The sequence below is a fragment of the Pollicipes pollicipes genome, unplaced genomic scaffold, assembly GCF_011947565.3.
Source record: "Pollicipes pollicipes isolate AB1234 unplaced genomic scaffold, Ppol_2.1 Scaffold_6138;HRSCAF=7277_pilon_pilon_pilon, whole genome shotgun sequence".
NCBI lineage: Eukaryota > Metazoa > Arthropoda > Thecostraca > Pollicipedomorpha > Pollicipedidae > Pollicipes > Pollicipes pollicipes.
This window is the reverse complement of record NW_023596818.1, coordinates 4,962,788-4,980,536: the sequence shown is the minus strand read 5'-3', so window position 1 is coordinate 4,980,536 and position 17,749 is coordinate 4,962,788. Positions and strand designations below refer to the sequence as shown.

At 49.9% G+C, this 17,749-nt stretch overlaps 14 non-coding genes across 14 annotated transcripts; 4 read left to right on the top strand and 10 right to left on the bottom strand.

Moving 5' to 3' along the window:
• Positions 1-1,051: 1,051 nt before the first annotated feature.
• On the bottom strand, positions 1,052-1,123 carry TRNAP-CGG (transfer RNA proline (anticodon CGG)). Its single transcript has one exon. It is a non-coding gene; the product is annotated as a tRNA-Pro (tRNA).
• Positions 1,124-2,466: 1,343 nt separating this feature from the next.
• On the top strand, positions 2,467-2,538 carry TRNAP-AGG (transfer RNA proline (anticodon AGG)). The gene has a single exon. It is a non-coding gene; the product is annotated as a tRNA-Pro (tRNA).
• Positions 2,539-3,302: 764 nt separating this feature from the next.
• Positions 3,303-3,374, bottom strand: TRNAP-UGG (transfer RNA proline (anticodon UGG)). The gene has a single exon. It is a non-coding gene; the product is annotated as a tRNA-Pro (tRNA).
• Positions 3,375-4,468: 1,094 nt separating this feature from the next.
• Positions 4,469-4,540, bottom strand: TRNAP-CGG (transfer RNA proline (anticodon CGG)). The gene has a single exon. It is a non-coding gene; the product is annotated as a tRNA-Pro (tRNA).
• Positions 4,541-5,896: 1,356 nt separating this feature from the next.
• On the top strand, positions 5,897-5,968 carry TRNAP-AGG (transfer RNA proline (anticodon AGG)). The gene has a single exon. It is a non-coding gene; the product is annotated as a tRNA-Pro (tRNA).
• Positions 5,969-6,743: 775 nt separating this feature from the next.
• Positions 6,744-6,815, bottom strand: TRNAP-UGG (transfer RNA proline (anticodon UGG)). Its single transcript has one exon. It is a non-coding gene; the product is annotated as a tRNA-Pro (tRNA).
• A 2,727-nt stretch (positions 6,816-9,542) lies between these two features.
• On the bottom strand, positions 9,543-9,614 carry TRNAP-CGG (transfer RNA proline (anticodon CGG)). Its single transcript has one exon. It is a non-coding gene; the product is annotated as a tRNA-Pro (tRNA).
• Positions 9,615-10,073: 459 nt separating this feature from the next.
• On the top strand, positions 10,074-10,145 carry TRNAP-AGG (transfer RNA proline (anticodon AGG)). The gene has a single exon. It is a non-coding gene; the product is annotated as a tRNA-Pro (tRNA).
• Positions 10,146-10,917: 772 nt separating this feature from the next.
• Positions 10,918-10,989, bottom strand: TRNAP-UGG (transfer RNA proline (anticodon UGG)). The gene has a single exon. It is a non-coding gene; the product is annotated as a tRNA-Pro (tRNA).
• Positions 10,990-11,347: 358 nt separating this feature from the next.
• Positions 11,348-11,419, bottom strand: TRNAP-UGG (transfer RNA proline (anticodon UGG)). The gene has a single exon. It is a non-coding gene; the product is annotated as a tRNA-Pro (tRNA).
• A 1,715-nt stretch (positions 11,420-13,134) lies between these two features.
• TRNAP-CGG (transfer RNA proline (anticodon CGG)) lies at positions 13,135-13,207 on the bottom strand. Its single transcript has one exon. It is a non-coding gene; the product is annotated as a tRNA-Pro (tRNA).
• Positions 13,208-14,564: 1,357 nt separating this feature from the next.
• On the top strand, positions 14,565-14,636 carry TRNAP-AGG (transfer RNA proline (anticodon AGG)). Its single transcript has one exon. It is a non-coding gene; the product is annotated as a tRNA-Pro (tRNA).
• Positions 14,637-15,415: 779 nt separating this feature from the next.
• TRNAT-UGU (transfer RNA threonine (anticodon UGU)) lies at positions 15,416-15,488 on the bottom strand. Its single transcript has one exon. It is a non-coding gene; the product is annotated as a tRNA-Thr (tRNA).
• A 1,738-nt stretch (positions 15,489-17,226) lies between these two features.
• TRNAP-CGG (transfer RNA proline (anticodon CGG)) lies at positions 17,227-17,298 on the bottom strand. Its single transcript has one exon. It is a non-coding gene; the product is annotated as a tRNA-Pro (tRNA).
• Between the last annotated feature and the right edge of the window lie 451 nt (positions 17,299-17,749).

Here is a 17,749-nt window from a genome sequence, read left to right as displayed (position 1 = left end):
ACCACTCACCGACTCAAAACTAAGTTACCTAAGAACCAAAACTAAACGTATTTGGTCCTCCAATAATAAGGTAGCGAAACGTGACAAAATGAAGAGATGCCCAACGGCCATAGGCGGATCCTGGGGAGGGGGGAAGGGCGGGGGGGGGGGGGGGGTAGGGCACGGAGCCATGGCCCCCCCAAAACTCCGAGAGTATGTTTTGACCCCCAAAAACATTCCCAGAACTTCATACGAGTTTCGTCTACTTGCCGTCCGTTTTAACTTTGTGTCCTCACGCCTTGGCTCTTGCAAAACAGTCCTCAGTATAATACCAAACTTCATAGATTGGTCTCATCTCCGACAGCAGCAATGGTCGTTTACGCTTACGCTCAGTGTTCCGCCACCAATATCATTTGAAATGTCACGTCAAGCCCCTTGTTCTTCTCAAACTGACATTACATCCTGACTCCTGACTGACTCATTATTCATCTCGTTCCGCAGCGCGGCTCACCGGTGTGCCCGCCCGCCACAGCCGCTCCGCAGCTGCCACCACGCTCCATAGCCACGAGAAGCCATCCTTTGTCCGGCCTGGTCACCCTGTTTCACTGCTTGTCACCCTGATCACCATTTACAATAAACCCCATCTGACCAGTTGACTCTTAACAGTAGTAATATCTTATGTCTCGAGCTTTGCTTATGCTTATGTCCGTACTAGGTACTCACGAGAGGCACCATGCACTGGACCTCGGATCCCACACCAGCCAGCTGGCGACGAACGGTTGTCCCCCCCCCCCCCAAAAAAAAACAACTCCAGGCTAGCTCCGCCCCTGGTAGCGGCAAAGTAAAAATGCTTCCGGGATGAAAACGCAAGTTTTTTTAGCCGGCCTTGCATCATGGCCTGTTGCAACTAATCCGATGTTTTGAGTATATGAGGTTTCACACGGCAAAATTGCTTGGTTCCGCACTTAGTAAGGACTGTGTGAAAGTGCCTAGCGAGACGCAGGAATCGAAGACACCAATACGTGCTTAAACGCATAGAGATAGCAAGCGGATGCCCCTGACGGCAAGAACCGGGCTCGTCCGGGATTTGAACCCGGGACCTCTCGCACCCGAAGCGAGAATCATACCCCTAGACCAACGAGCCGACAAGATACTCGATAACGTCCTTATTCTGAGTAACGCCGTTACTTTCACATCACGTGTTGTACGGATGTGAGCGCACTGGCCACACCCATCGTCTCATAAGGTTGCGGCGCAGAGCGCTGTGGCTACAGACTGTCCTTAGGGAGTGTGGTCCTAGTAATCCGGCTTGGCCGTGACCATTGGGGTTGTATTGACGTGCAAGCTGCAAATTATTTCTGGCAATGCATGTGGAGGAACTGCTAGCACAGAATGGCTGCTCCTTGAGCGGAATTGCAGTTCTGTAGATGTCGATTGGTTTGCCTCGGCACCTGAGGCTTTGCAAGAGAAACAAACCAACTCACGCTGCAATTCGTCTTCCAAATCCAAAGATTCCAATAATCCGGATCAAGAAAACTAAAGCGTTTTTAGACGACGGGATGGGGATTAAGTGTCCACATTATTAAATCAACAAAAACGCTTAACGCTCCATCAGCATTGACGTATTCCCGACAAGACAGAAGCATTAGCCTCATTTGTAGGATAAAAACCAGAAGAATGGAGATATGGCTGGGTTAATCCAATGTACAATCCAACTATACATAGGGCTATAATCATAGAACCCAATTATATATCCGCTCTCCTGGTTTTTATCCGAGGAATCAGGCTGATACTTCTATCTCATCTATATGAATAATGCTCCTCGATAATGCACTGAATAACTTGCGTCATATATTCGCTATAACACTTAACCACCTGCAGCCAGCAAATTTCGCTTGGCTGGATGCGATGGGTCTCTTCAAAGCACTTAGATATTCGAACTTTTAAATGCACAGGAGCGTAGCGCAGAAGCACACAGAAGGTTGGTGTCGATACAAGTCCAGCGGGAGGGGGGGGGGACGTGGGCTCGGGGAACGGAGGAAGTGGGCGGAAAGGCAAGAAGAGGGAGAGGAGAAAGGAAAAAAGTTGGCGTGGGTGACGGAGGAACTCCCAATTACCAACTTGATATACGTTCCAGGCCACGAAATCATCTGCATCGCCTTGGTTTTGCTGTTTGAAATCGCGTGTTTGACTGGCAGGTATCGGACCCAGTCGTGGCCGGCGATCTCAACTGAGCTCCCTTGCACAGGCCCCTAACTGAACTCGAGTTTGTTTCTTGTTCGCGGGTAGGCACAGGGGCGGGACTCGCAGTTACCGACGGCGGCAGGCGTGTGATACTGCGCCGGCAACAGAGAACCTCGACCGCGGGGGTGCGTCCTGCAGCGACACAATCGTATGTGGGTGTGGCCAGTGTGCGCAGAGCCATACACCGTGCGATGTGAAAGTAATGGTGCGGCCCAGAATTGAGACGCTTTGGGATACATTATCGGCTCGTTGGTCTAGGGGTATGATTCTCGCTTAGGGTGCGAGAGGTCCCGGGTTCAAATCCCGGACGAGCCCGGCTATTGCTGTCAGAGGTACTCGCATGCGTAGAACGTGCCTAAGGCTCCGTAGCTCTTGTGAACTCAGAAATGTCTTCGCTTGATAGTGATGCATGCTTAACGCTAGTTATTGCAACCAATCCAAGCCGTGTCTTCTGCCGGAAAACTGAAGATCATGGTTAAGAGGAGAATGACTCCTTTTTGCAGCTTCCGCTAGTGGTGAATCAGAAGCGTAAGTTTAATCCGTAACAACAGTTGTATCAAAATCTTTCGGACATGCTCCGAATTTTTAGGTGAAGTGGCCGTTCTTCACCACCCGAACACCGCTCATCACCTCTGTGCGAGCACACGCACTACGCACGCACAGGGGCGCGCCCAGGTCTTCCGAGAGGCAGTGTTATTTACCCCGCCTCATTGGCACGGGCTAGGTATGCGCCGTGTGATTCGCGCTTGGAGTGTGAGAGGTCCCGAGTTCAAACCCAAACGAGCCCAGTTTCAAAGATGCCCGCAAACAAATCGAAAGCGTTGAATGACATATGGGTTTCCGGGCCATTCTGTGCCCTGTGAGTTTGATCCATGCGACAGAACAACAAGAAGTGAAAAATACGACACAAGCAGCATATTGCCTGTTACACTGCCTGAACTCAGCGCGCACGAGATGGTTTGTTGCAATAACAACCGTTGAAACACTGGACCATCCACGCAAAGATACATCCAAACTCGTCAACGTTTGCCCTACTCGGCCTGATTCAACATAGGCGCGTTTCTCTCACAGCAATAACCGGGCTCGTCCGGGATTTGAACCCGGGACCGCTCGCACCCAAAGCGAGAATCATGCCCCTAGACCAACGAGCCGACAATACTCACTTTCACATATCGATTCTCCGGTCCCTGCATCACATTCACATCTTGCATGCAACAGCTACCGGTGCACTGGCCACATCCACTGTCGCTTAAGCTCGTGACGTGCGCTGGCTACAGACTGCCACCGGGGAGCATAGCGCAGGGAACAGAGCTTAGCCGTGACCGGTTGGACTTGCGTCGATAACTGTGTGGCAATCTGTAGGACGCCAGCGTGACTTCGTTAGACAGATAGACCGAGGCTGCCTGCCCTCTAGCCTGTCAAGGACCAGGAGGATCTGAAAGATCAGGGTGTGGCGGGAACGGACATGACGGACGGAATAAAGAAGAGCTTGCGACAAGGGCAGCACTCCAAGACTAACGGGATAGAGAAGACTTGGGACAGGGCAGCACCCCCAGACTAACGGGATAAAGAAGAGCTTGGGACAGGGCAGCACCTCAAGAGTAACGGAAAAAGACCTTGGGGACGGGACAGTGCACGGAAGTAACAGAGAACGAAGCGCGGGATTGGAGAAAGAACAAAACTGCATTCTATTCGACTGCTTAGGACATGAAAGCTATTAGTTGTGTGCTTGAAGCGTGCAATTGTGTTAAGTCATAAAACAAGTTTGATATGTTTCAAAGTTAACCACCATTGTTCATCTATTCACATTATCATTTTAAGTGATATTGAACTCAGCGATGATAAATATAAAACTGGTTTTCCTGAATTAGTGATATTTACACCACTAACCGACAGAAAAAAGCACTTACGTATCAAAAATAAACGTGTTTGGTGTTTGACTCCCAATAATAAAGCAGCGAAACGTGACATGACGAAGAAATGCCTAACGACAAAGCAAAATTGCCTCCGGGATGAAAACGGTGGCCTTTTATAGCCGACCACACATTATGGCCCTGTTGCATCTAATCCGACGTTTGGAGCATTTCATGTTTCATATGGTGCGGCTTGTTAGTTCCGCACTGAGTAATGCTGGTGTGAAAACCGCCTGGCAAGACGCGGAAGGCCCAAGACACGTATGCGCTTGAGCACATAGAGCACAGCCTGTCACTTGAGCACACAAGCGGGTACCCTAACAGCTAGAACCGGGCTCGTCCGGGATTTGAACCCGGGACCTCTCGCACCCGAAGCGAGAGTCATACCCCGAGACCAACGAGCCGGTGACACGTTCCATAACGTCTCAATTGTGAGCCGTGCCGTTACTTTCATACTGTAAGGTGTACGACTCCAAGCACACTGGCCACACCCATCGCCTCACAAGGCAATGGCGTATGGCGTAAATTTATCTACAGACTGTCCTTAGGGAACATGGCCCTGGTAACTGAGATTAGCCGTGACCATTGGGATTGTATTGATGTGCAAGCTGTAAATTTGTTCTGGCAGTGCATGTGGAGGAACCGCTAGCGCGGAATGCATGTTCCTTGAGCGGAATTGCAATTCTGTAGATGTCGATTGGCTTCGTTAGGCCCTTTAGGCTGTGCAATCTTTGGTAACATAAACCGATTCACGTCGCACTCTGTTTCCCAAATCCGAAGGTTCCAGTGATCCCCGTCAAGAAAAACTAAATCGTTTTTAGACGACGGGCTGGGGATTAAGTGACCACATTATCTAATCAGCACGATCCCTAATGCTCCATCAGCAGTAACATATTTTCGCGATAAGACAGAAGTATTAGCCTCATTCCAAGGATAAAACCAGGAGAAAGGAGATATAGTTGGGTTAACCCAATGTATAACCAAAGTATACACTGGGTTATAATCGTATAACCCAACTATATCTTCATTCTCCTGTTTTTTTATGGGAAGAATGAGGCTAATACCACTGTCTTATCTATGTGAAGAACGTTCCATGCTAATGCACTGAACAACTTGCGTAATATATTCGCGACACTTAACCACCCGCAGTCAGCAAATTTCGCCTGGCGGGATGCAATGGGTATCTTTAAAGCACTCAGATATTCGATTTTCAAATGCACAGGGGCGTGGCGTGGCGTGACGCGACACAAGCGCATAGAGGTCTGGTGTCGATTCTCGAGAAGTTCGGCGGGGGCGGACTCGGTGATAGGAGGAAAGTGGGCGGAAAGGCAAAAAGAGGGGGAGGAGAAAGGAAAAAAGATGGCGTAGGCGACGGAGAAACTCCCAATTACCAAAGTAATACACGTTCCAGTCCACGAAGTCATCTGCATCACCTTGGTTTTGTTGTTTGAAATCGCGTGTTTGATTGACAGGTGTCGGACCCTGTCGTCGCCGGCGATTTCAACTGAGCTCCCTTGCACAGGCCCCTAACTGAACTCGAGTTTGTTTCTTGTTCGCGGGTAGGCACAGGGGCGGGCTTCACAGTTACCGGCGGCGGCAGGCGTGTGATACTGCGCCGGCAACAGAGGAACTCGGCCGCGGGACGGGTCCTGCTGCGACACAATCCTATGTGGGTGTGGCCAGGGTGCTCGGAACCATACGCCGTACGATGTGAAAGAAACGGTGCGGGTCAGAATTGGGACGTTCTGCGCTACGTCATCGGCTCGTTGGTCTAGGGGTATGATTCTCGCTTAGGGTGCGAGAGGTCCCGGGTTCAAATCCCGGACGAGCCCGCTTATTAACGAGCCCGAGCCCGGTACTCGCCTGCGTCGAACATGCCCAAGTGTGCGCAGTTCTTGTAAATTCGGAGATGCCTTTGCTTGATAGCTATACATGCTTCAACGCTAATTATTACAGCCAACCCATGTGTTCTGCCGGAAAGCTCAAGATTATGGTTAACGCGAGAATGACACCTTTCGCAGTTTTCACTAGTGGTGATTCAGACGCAAAAGTTTGATCCATGTGGACAGCTGTATCAAAATACTTCCGATTTGCTCCGAATTTTTAGGTGACGTAGCCGCTTTTCACCACCCGAACACCGCTCATCGCCTCTGCGCGAACACACGCACTGTGGAAGCACAGGAGAACGCCCCGGTCTTCCGAGAGGCAGAGGCATTTACCCCGCCTCATTGGCCCCGGCCAGGTATGCACTGTGTGATTCGCGCTTGGAGTGCGAGAGGTCCCGGGCTCAAATCCAGACACGCCCGGTTATTGTCAAAGATTTCGGCATACAAATTCAAAGCGTTGAAGGAGATATGGGTGTCTGGGCCACTCTGTGCCTCGTCACTGTGAGTTTGATCCATGTGACAGAACAACAATAAGTGAAAAATACAAAGCAAGAAAGCATACTGCCTGTTACACTGCCGGAAGCCAGGGCGCATGAGATGGTTTGTTGCAATAACTACCGTTGAAACACCGGACCATCACGCGAAGATACATTCGAACTCACAAATCCTTGTCTTACTCGGGCTTATTTAACAAGGGCGCGTTCCTCTTACATCAAGAACCGGGCTCGTCCGGGATTTGAACCCGGGATCTCTCGCACCCAAAGCGAGAATCATACCACTAGACCAACGAGCCGACAATACTTACTTTCACATCCCAATTGCGCTCCCTGCATTACGTTCACATCCTGCACGCAACCGCTGCCGGTGCACTGGCCACATCCACCGTCGCACAAGCTCGTGAGGTGCCCTGGTTACAGACTGCCCCCGGGGAGCACAGCGCAGGCAGCGGAGCTTCCCCAAAACCTTCGACTTGTGTCGAAAACTGTATGACAATACGTGGGACGCCCGCGTGACTTCGTTAGACAAATACAGACTAGGGCTGTCTGCCCTCTAGCCCGTCAAAGAACAAGGGGATTTGACAAAGCAAGGTGTGGCGGGAACAGATATGACGGACCGGGATAAAGAAGACCTTCGGGACAGGACAGCACAAAGATTGGCACAGGATATAGTGCGGGATTGGAGAAAGAACAAAACGGCATGCTATTCGACTGCTTAGGCTTTGCGGGGCATTAGTCGGGTGTTTGAAGCACAAACTGTGTTCAGCATAAAACGAGGTTGGTTCAGTTCAAATGCGAATCACCATTGTTGACTTATCCATATCATCATTAAATGTGTTATTGGACTCCATGATAATAAACCCAAAACCTGCTGTCCTAAAATTGGTGAAGTTTGCACAACTCTGGGACTAAAAAAATAACAAAGGAATCAAAACTAAACGCATTTGGTTTTACGATTTCCAATAATAAAGTAGCGAAACGTGATATGACGAAGAGACATCTAACGACTAAGTAAAAATGCCACCGGAATGAAAACGCAGGTTTTTTTAGAGCCGACCACACATCATGGCCCTGTTGCAGCTAATCCGATGTTTGGAGCGTTTCAAGTTTCATACGGTGAGGCTCGTCAGCTCCGTGCTTAGTGATGCCTGGGTGAAAAGCGTCTGGCGCGACGCGAAGGTCCAAGACACCCATATGTGCTTGAACGCATAGGGATAGCAGCTGGAGAGGTCCGGGGTTCAAATTTAGGGTGAACCCGCTTATTAACTTCAGGGGTGTGCGATTGCACGCGTCGAACAGGCCCAAAGGTGCTAAGATCTTGTGAGTTGGAGATATCTTTGCTTGATAGTCTAATGTTTCAACATTAGTCGTTGAAACCAACCAATTCATGTTTTTTTTTTGCCAGAATGCTCAAGACCTGGGTTAATGCAAGTATGACACCTTTTTGCACTTTTCGCTCTTGTTAAATCGAACGCGTAATATTTGATCGATGAGAACGGTTGCATCAAGATCCTTCGGTAGCCGCTATTGTGGAATAAATGTCATTGGGCTCCCTACTTCGCTATGAAAGTAATGGATTTAATTTACTCTCCTTGTTCTAACCTGATTGTTTTTAATCTTTGTAGCACACTAATGCGTCAAAATGGTTTTGTTTAAATACTACCAAAGGTTGGGACAGTCTGTTTGGTCAAAATAATACGCAAAGATGATGTTTTTTTTTAACTCGGATTCGTTCGGTGTGTACACATATATCGACTAAACGACTGCCCGCAGTCAAACATGATTATTACGTTGTCTCGTTCGTGTTTAATTCTTTCAATGATTTTAGCCGTTTCCATTTGGAATCGCATTGATTTTATTCTCTTATCTAGTGGAAAGAAAGTTATTGTCGGCTCCCAATTTCCAGTTGATTAAAAGTTGTTGTAGTGAGGACTTACAGTTGCGCTGTCTGCCAATGCATATAGTTGTGTTTGGCGACGGAGTATATAATTATTTGCAAATCTTTTCCATCGCCTAAATAAAGGACTAACCACGTTCTTTTACCTGGTACATGAGTCCGAAAGGCGAAGTAAATAGGCAAGTCTATGCGATATTTGAGAACTGAAGAACTGCAGCACCCTGCACTTCCGGAAAAAGGAGGAGGATGCCGTGCGGCTGCGTGCCGCTGAGGAGCCTGGCATTGACCGGACTCCTCAACGGCACACCATCGACCGGCAGTGGACATAGGTCGGCCTCGGCACGACCAAGGGCATCACCAAGGCTGGTCGTCAACCGTTTACGAGCTTGGACACGTCGATGCAAAGTATTAATGTCATCCCCCTTTAAAGGGGATGTTTCACATCTGTATATATGGAAACAACCATCAGATATGATCAAACAAGCTCACTTATGACACTTGGTACGCTTTCTAAGTGAAAAGGACTTTTAAAGACAGCACAGTTCTCTATCTGGTAAATGTGCTTCTCATTGCGTCATGGTTGGTTGCGCCATCGCACCTTTCACAACATTCCTTGACAGCTAACTGGCGGTCGTTTCATATAGAATGGCGCTCACGAACGACAGACATAAATGCCTCGGCGATTATATGTTTCTTGGCCTTAACCGCCGTATGGCTTATGGAATGACAGGATTTGAATGGCATTATTATGATGTCACGAATGCCAAGGTGCCTAATGACGTTGTTATAACGCCATGGATGCTAAGGTGACTTGCCCCATATGCGTTTCCCAATTTTCGCAGGCGTTTAGTTCAGAAGCTAGAGAGGCACAGGCCGTAAGAACGGCAGTAATGTGAACAATACCGTAAGGTCTTCAAGATGGCTATCTCAGTTCAAAATGTCAGATAGTTATGGATCACACCATTTATCACTGAATTTTGAGTCTTCAGGCCGAGACATGATCTGGTTGGCTCCAATGAACCGCGTTTAAACATTGTATCATCAAGCGATGATACCTTTGAACTCGTAAGTCCTACTCACGCTATCGCTCATCCGATGTGTGCGAGTACCTCTGACAGCAATAACCGGGCTCGTCCGGGATTTGAACCCGGGACCTCTCGCACCCGAAGCGAGAATCATACCCCTAGACCAACGAGCCGACAATGTCATCAAAATCCCAATTACCCCAATTCTGAGCCACGTCTTACTTTCAATTTTCAATTTGACGGAGAAACTCTCAATCACCAAAGTAATATACGCTCCAGTCCACAAAGTTATCTGCATCACTTTAGTTTTCCTGTTTGAAATCGCGTGTATGACTGACAGGTGTCGGACCCTGTCGTGGCCGGCGATTTCAACTGAACTCCCCGGCACAGGCCACTAACTGAACTCGAGTTTGTTTCCTGTTCGCGGGTAGGTAGGCACTGGGACGGGCTTCACAGTGACCGGCGGTGGCAGGCGTGTGATACTGCGCCGGCAACAGAGAAACTCGGCCGCGGGGCGGGTCCTGCTGCGACACAATCCTATGTGGGTGTGGCCAATGTGCGCAGAGCCATACACCATGCGATGTGAAAGTAACGGCACGGCCCAAGATTGGGACGTTATGGGATATAGTATCGGCTCGTTGGTCTAGGGGTATGATTCTCGCTTAGGGTGCGAGAGGTCCCGGGTTCAAATCCCGGACGAGCCCGCTTATTAATGAGCCCGAGCCCGGCACTCGCATGCGTCGAACATGCCCAAGGGTGCGTAGGTCTTGTGAGTTCGGAGATGTCTTCGCTTGGTAGTTCTGACGCTGGTTATTGCAACCAACCAACCCATGTGTTCTGCCGGAAAAATCAAGATTGTGGTGAACGGGAGAATGACACCTTGTGCGGTTTTCGCTAGTGGTGAATCAGACGCGGAAGTTCGATTCGTAAGAACAGTTGCATCAAAATCCTTCGGATTTGCTACGAATTTTTAGATGAAGTAGCCGTTCTTTACCACCCGATCGCCGGTCATCGCCTCTGCGCGAGCACACGCACTGTGCACGCACAGGGGCCCGCCCAGGTCTTCCAAGAGGCAACGTTATTTACCGCGCCTCATTGGCACGGGCCAGGTGTGCGCTGTGTGATTCGCGCTTGGAGTGCGAGAGGTCACGGGTTTAAACCCAGACGAGCCGGTTATTGTCAAAGCTGCCCGCATACAAATTTAAAGCGTTGAAGGACATATGGGTTTTCAGGCCATGCTGTGCCTCGTCTCTGTGAGTTCGATCTATGTGACAGAACAACAATAAGTGAAAAATGCAAAGCAAGAAAGCATATTGTCTGTTACACTGCCTGCAGCCAGGGCGCATGGCATGGTGTGTTGCAATGATAACCGTTAAAAGGCTGGACCATCACGCGAAGATACATCCGAACTCATAAATCCTTGTCTTACTCTGGCTTATTCAACACAGACGCAGTCCCTCTCACACAGTAATAACCGGGCTCGTCCGGGATTTGAACCCGGGACCTCTCGCACCCAAAGCGAGAATCATACCCCTAGACCAACGAGCCGACAATCACTCACCTTCACATCTGAATTCCGGTCCCTGCATTACGTCCACATGTTGCGGCCATCAGTTGACGGGCATTGCCCACATCCACCGTCGCTTAAGTTCGTGACGTGCGCTGGCTACAGACTGCCGCCGGGGAGCACAGCGCAGGGAACAGAGCTTCCCCACGGCCTTTGACTTGCGTCGAAAAACGCTGTGGCAATGTGTGGGACGCCCGCGTGACTTCATTGGACAGACGGACCAGGGCTGTCTGTCCCCTAGCCTGTCAAGTAACAGGGGAGCGTGACGGAGCAAGGTGTGGTGGGACCGGACATGACGGAACTATGCAACATAGACACGTTTCTCTAACAGCAATAACCGGGCTCGTCCGGGATTTGAACCCGGGACCTCTCGCACCCAAAGCGAGAATCATACCCCTAGACCAACGAGCCGACAATAATCACTTTCACATCAATTCCGGTCCCTGCATTACGTTCACATGTTGCGGCCATGAGTTGACGGTGCATCGTCCACATCCGCCGCCGCTTAAGCTCGTGACGTGCGCTGGCTACAGACTGCCCCCGGGGAGCATACCGCAAGGAACAGAGCTTAGGCGTGACCGATGGACTTGCAGTGATAACTGTGTGGCAATGTATGAGACGCCGCGTGGCTTCGTTAGACAGATAGACCGGGGCTGTCTACCCTCTAGCCTGTCAAGGACCAGGAGAATCTGACAGAGCAAGGTGTGGCGGGAACGGACATGACGGGACGGAATAAAGAAGAGCTTGTGACAGGGCAGCATCCCAAGACTAACGGGATAAAGAAGAGCTTGGGGAGAGGCTGCACCGCAAGATTAGCACAGAACGAAGTGCGGGACTCGGAGAAAAAAACAAAAAGGCATGTTATTCAACTGCTTGGGATTTGCGAGCTACTAGTCGGGTGCGTAAGCATGCAAATGCATTCATCAAGGTTGATGTAAGTTTGATTCATTCATGATTCAAAGGTTAACCACCATTGTTTCTTCATCCATATCACCGTTAAAGGTGTTTTTGAACTCAATGATGGCAAGCCCAAAACTTGCTTTCCTAAACTTAGTGAAATTTACACCACTCACCGACTCAAAACTAAGTTACCTAAGAACCAAAACTAAACGTATTTGGTCTCCCAATAATAAGGTAGCGAAACGTGACAAAATGAAGAGATGCACAACGGCCATAGGCGGATCCTGGGGAGGGGGGGAAGGGCGGGGGGGGGGTAGGGCACGGAGCCATGGCCCCCCAAAAAACTCTGAGAGTATGTTTTGGCCCCCAAAAACATTCCCAGAACTTCATACGAGTTTCGTCTACTTGCCGTCCGTTTTAACTTTGTGTCCTCACGCCTTGGCTCTTGCAAAACAGTCCCCAGTATAATACCAAACTTCATAGATTGGTCTCATCTCCGGCAGCAGCAATGGTCGTTTACGCTTACGCTCAGTGTTCCGCCGCCAATATCATTTGAATGTCACGTCAACCCGTTGTTCTTCTCAAACTGACATTACATCCTGACTCCTGACTGACTCATTATTCATCTCGTTCCGCAGCGCGGCTCACCGGTGTACCCGCCCGCCACAGCCGCTCCGCAGCTGCCACCACGCTCCATAGCCACGAGAACCATCCTTTGTCCGGCCTGGTCACCCTGTTTCACTGCTTGTCACGCTGATCACCACTTACAATAAACCCCATCTGACCAGCTGACTCTTAACAGTAGTAATAGCTTATGTCTCGAGCTTTGCTTATGCTTATGTCCGTACTTAGCTTATGTCCGTCCTAGGTACTCGCGAGAGGCACCATGCACTGGGCCTCGGGTCCCACACCAGCCAGCTGGCGACGAACGGTTGCCCCCCCCCCCCAAAAAAAAAAACAACTCCAGGCTAGATCCGCCCCTGGTAACGGCAAAGTAAAAATGCTTACGGGATGAAAACGCAAGTTTTTATAGCCGCCCTTGCATCATGGCCCTGTTGCAACTAATCCGATGTTTTGAGTATTTGAGGTTTCACACGGCAAAATTGCTTGGTTCCGCACTTAGTAAGGACTGTGTGAAAGTGCCTAGCGAGACGCAGGAATCGAAGACACCAATACGTGCTTAAACGCATAGAGATAGCAAGCGGATGCCCCTGACGGCAAGAACCGGGCTCGTCCGGGATTTGAAACCCGGGACCTCTCGCACCCGAAGCGAGAATCATACCCCTAGACCAACGAGCCGACAAGATACTCGATAACGTCCTTATTCTGAGTAACGCCGTTACTTTCACATCACGTGTTGTACGGATGTGAGCGCACTGGCCACACCCATCGTCTCATAAGGTTGCGGCGCAGAGCGCTGTGGTTACAGACTGTCCTTAGGGAGTGTGGTCCTAGTAATCCGGCTTGGCCGTGACTTTGGGGTTGCATTGACGTGCAAGCTGCAAATTATTTCTGGCGATGCATGTGGACGAACCGCTAGCACAGAATGCATGTTCCTTGAGCGGAATTGCAGTTATGTGGATGTCGATTGATTTCCCTCGGCACCTGAGGCTGTGCAAGAGAAACAAACCAACTCACGTTGCAATTCGTCTTCCAAATCCAAAGATTCCAATAGTCCGGATCAAGAAAACTAAAGCGTTTTTAGACGACGGGATGGGGATTAAGTGTCCACAGTATTTAATCAGCAAAAACGCTTACGCTCTATCAGCATTGACGTATTCGCGACAATACAGAAGCATCAGCCTCATTTGTAAGATAAAACCGGGAGAATGGAGATATGGTTGGGTTAATCAAATGTACAATCCAACTATACATTGGGTTATAATCATAAAACCCAACTATATATTCATTCTCCTGGTTTTTATCCGAGGAACGAGGCTGATACTGCTATCTCATCTATGTGAATAATGTTCCTCGATAATACGCTGAATAACTTGCGTAATATATTCGATATAACACTTAACCACCTGCAGCCAGCAAATTTCGCTTAGCTGGGTGCGATGGGTCTCTTCGAAGCACTTAGATATTCGAACATTTAAATGCACAGGAGCGTAGCGCAGAAGCACACAGAAGGTTGGTGTCGATACAAGTTCAGCGGGGGGGGGGGGGGGGGGGGAGGGACGGGGGCTCGGGGAACGGAGGAAGTGGGCGGAAAAGCAAGAAGAAGGAGAGGAGAAAGGAAAAAAGTTGGCGTGGGTGACGGAGGAACTCCCAATTACCAACTTGATATACGTTGCCAGGCCACAAAATCACCTGCATACCCTTGGTTTTGCTGTCTGAAGTCGCGTGTTTGACTGGCAGGTATCGGAACCCAGTCGTGGCAGCGTAGGCGATCTCAACTGAACTCCCCTGCATAGGCCACTAACTGAACTCGAGTTTGTTTCTTGTTCGCGGGTAGGCGTGGGGGCGGGACTCGCAGTTACCGACGGCGGCAGGCGTGTGATACTGCTGCCGGCAAGAGAGAAACTCGGCCGCGGGGCGGGTCCTGCTGCGACACAATCCTATGTGGGTGTGGCCAGTGTGCACAGAGCGATACACCGTGCGATGTGAAAGTAATGGCGCGGCCCAGAATTGAGACGTTTTGGGATAATTTATCGGCTCGTTGGTCTAGGGGTATGATTCTCGCTTAGGGTGCGAGAGGTCCCGGGTTCAAATCCCGGACGAGCCCGGTTATTGCTGTCAGAGGTACTCGCATGCGTAGAAACATGCCTAAGGTTCCATAGCTCTTGTGATCTCGGAGATGTCTTCGATTGATAGTGATGTATGCTTTAACGCTAGTTATTGCAACCAACCAAGCCGTGTCTTCTGCCGGAAAACTGAGGATCGTGGTTAAGAGGAGAATGAATCCTTTTTGCAGTTGCCGCTAGTGGTGAATCAGAAGCGTAAGTTTGATCCGTAAGAACAGTTGTAGCAAAATCCTTCGGATTTGCTCCGAATTTTTAGGTGAGGTAGCCGTTATTCACCACCCAAACACCGCTCATCGCCTCTGCGCGAGCACACGCACTGCGACACGCATAGGGGCGCGCCCAGGTCTTCCGAGAGGCAGTGTTATTTGCCCCGCCTCATTGGCACGGGCCAGGTATGTGCCGTGTGACTCGCTCTTGGAGTGCGAGAGGTCTCGGGTTTAAACTCAAACGAGCTCGGTTATTGATGTCAAAGATGCCTGCACACAAATTTATGAGTTAAAGGACATATGGGTTTCCGGGCCATTCTGTGGCTCGTCACTATGAGTTCGATCTAGGTGACAGAACAACAATGAGTGAAAAATACAAAACAAGCAGCATATTGCCTGTTACACTGCCTGAAGCGAATGCGCATGCGATGGTTTGTTGCAATGACTACCGTTGAAACACTGGACCATCCACGCGAAGATACATCCGAATTCATCATCTTTTGTCTCGCCCGGGCTTATTCAACATAGGCCACGTCCCTCTCACAGCAATAACCGGGCTCGTCCGGGATTTGAACCCGGGACCCTCTCGCACACAAAGCGAGAATCATACCCCTAGACCAACGAGCCGACAATACTCTCTTTCACATCCCAATGCCGGTCCCTTCATTACGTTCACATGCTGCGGTCGTCAGTTGACGGTGCATCGTCCACATCCGCCGTCGCTTAAAGCTCGTGACGTGCGCTGGCTACAGGACTGCCGCCGGAGAGCATAGCTCAGGGAACAGAGCTTAGGCGTGACCGGATGGACTTGCGGTGTGATAACTGTGTGGCAAGGTATGGACGCCGCGTGGCTTCGTTAGACAGATAGACCAGGGCTGTCTGCCCTCTAGGCCTGTCAGGGACCAGGAGGATCTGACAGAGCAGGGTGTGGCGGGAACGGACATGACGGAACGGAACAAAGAAGGGGCTTGTGACAGGGCAGCATCCCAAGACTAACGGGATAAAGAAGAGCTTGGGGAGAGGCCGGCACCCGCAAGATTAGCACAGAACGAAGTGCGGGATCGGAGAAAGAGCAAAACGACATGTTATTCAACTGCTTAGGATTTGCGATGGTACTAGTCGGGTGCTTGAAGCCTGTACCTGTGTTCATCAAGGTTGATTACAGTTTGATTCATTTATAACTTTGGTTAACCACCAATGTTTATTCATCCATCTCATCGTTAAAGGTGTTATTGAACTCAATGATGACAAGTCCCAAACCTTGCTTTCCTAAACTTAGTGAAATTTACACCATTCGCCGACTCAAAACTAAATTACTTAAGAATCAAAACTAAACGTATTTGGTCTTCCATAATAAAGTAGCAAAAACGTGACATGACGCAGAGATGCGTAACGGCCATCGCCGGATCTCCTGGGGTGGTGGGGGAAGGGGGGGGGGGGGGGCGCGGGGCCATGGCCCCCAAAACTCTGAGAGTATGCTTTGGCCCCCAAAAACATTCCCAGAACTTCATAAAAGTTTCGTCAACTTACCGTCTGTTTTAACTTTGTGTCCTCATGCCGTTGGCCCTTGCAAAATAGTCCTACGTATAATACCAAACGTCATAGACTGGTCTCATCTCTGACAGCAGCAGTGGCCGCCTACACTTACGCTCAGTGTTCCGCCGCCAATATCATTTGAATGTCACGCCAATGCCTTGTTCTTCTCAAATTGAATTTGCATCCTGACCCCTGACTGACTCGTCATTCCTCTCGTTCCGCAGCGCCTCTCACTGATGTGCCCGCCCGCCACAGCCGCTCCGCAGCTGCCACCACGCTCCATAGTCACTAGAATCATCCTTTGTCCGGCCTGATCACCCTGTTTTACCGTTTGTCACCCTGATCGCCATTTGCGATAAACCCCATCTGACCAGTTGACCAGCCTAAAAGTAATATATTGTGTTACGAGCTTTGTAAACATGCATACCGTATATAGAAAATTCAAAAGCATTTCGGTGCTCGAATGGTGTTCCTACTAGGTACTCGCGAAAGGCACCATGCACTGGGCCTCGGGTCCCACACCAGCCAGCTGGCGACAAACGGTTGCTCCCCGCCCAAAAAAAGTTCCAGGCTAGATCCGCCCCTGGTAACGGCAAAGCAAAAATGCTTCCGGGATGAAAACGCAAGTTTTCATAGCCAACCTTGCATCACGGCCCTGTTGCAACTTATCCAATGTTTTGAGTATGTCAGGTTTCACACGGCAAAATTGCTTAGTTCCGCACTTAGCAATGCTTGTTTGAAATAGCGCAACGAGACGCAGGAATCCAAGACACCAATATGTGCCTGAACGCATAGAAATAGCAAGCGGATACCCCTGACGGCAAGAACCGGGCTCGTCCGGGATTTGAACCCGGGACCTCTCGCACCCGAAGCGAAAATCATACCCCTAGACCAACGAGCCGACAATGTACCCGATGACGTCCTTATTCTGAGTAGCGCCATTACTTTCACATCACGTGTTGTACGGATGCGAGCGCACTGGCCACACCCATCGTCTCATAAGGTTGCGGCGCAGAGCACTGTGGCTGCAGACTGTTCTTAGGGAGCATGGTCCTAGTAATCCGGCATGGCCGTGACCATTGGGGTCACATCGACGCGCAAGCTGCAAATTATTTCTGGCAATGCATGTGGAGGAACTGCTAGCACAGAATGGCTGCTCCTTGAGCGGAATTGCAGTTCTGTAGATGTCGATTGGTTTGCCTCGGCACCTGAGGCTGTGCAAGAGAAACAAACCAACTCACGTTGCAATTCGTCTTCCAAATCCAAAAATTCCAATAATCCGAAGCAAGAAAACTAAAGCGTTTTTAGACGACGGGATGGGGATTAAGTGTCCACATAATTCAATCAACAAA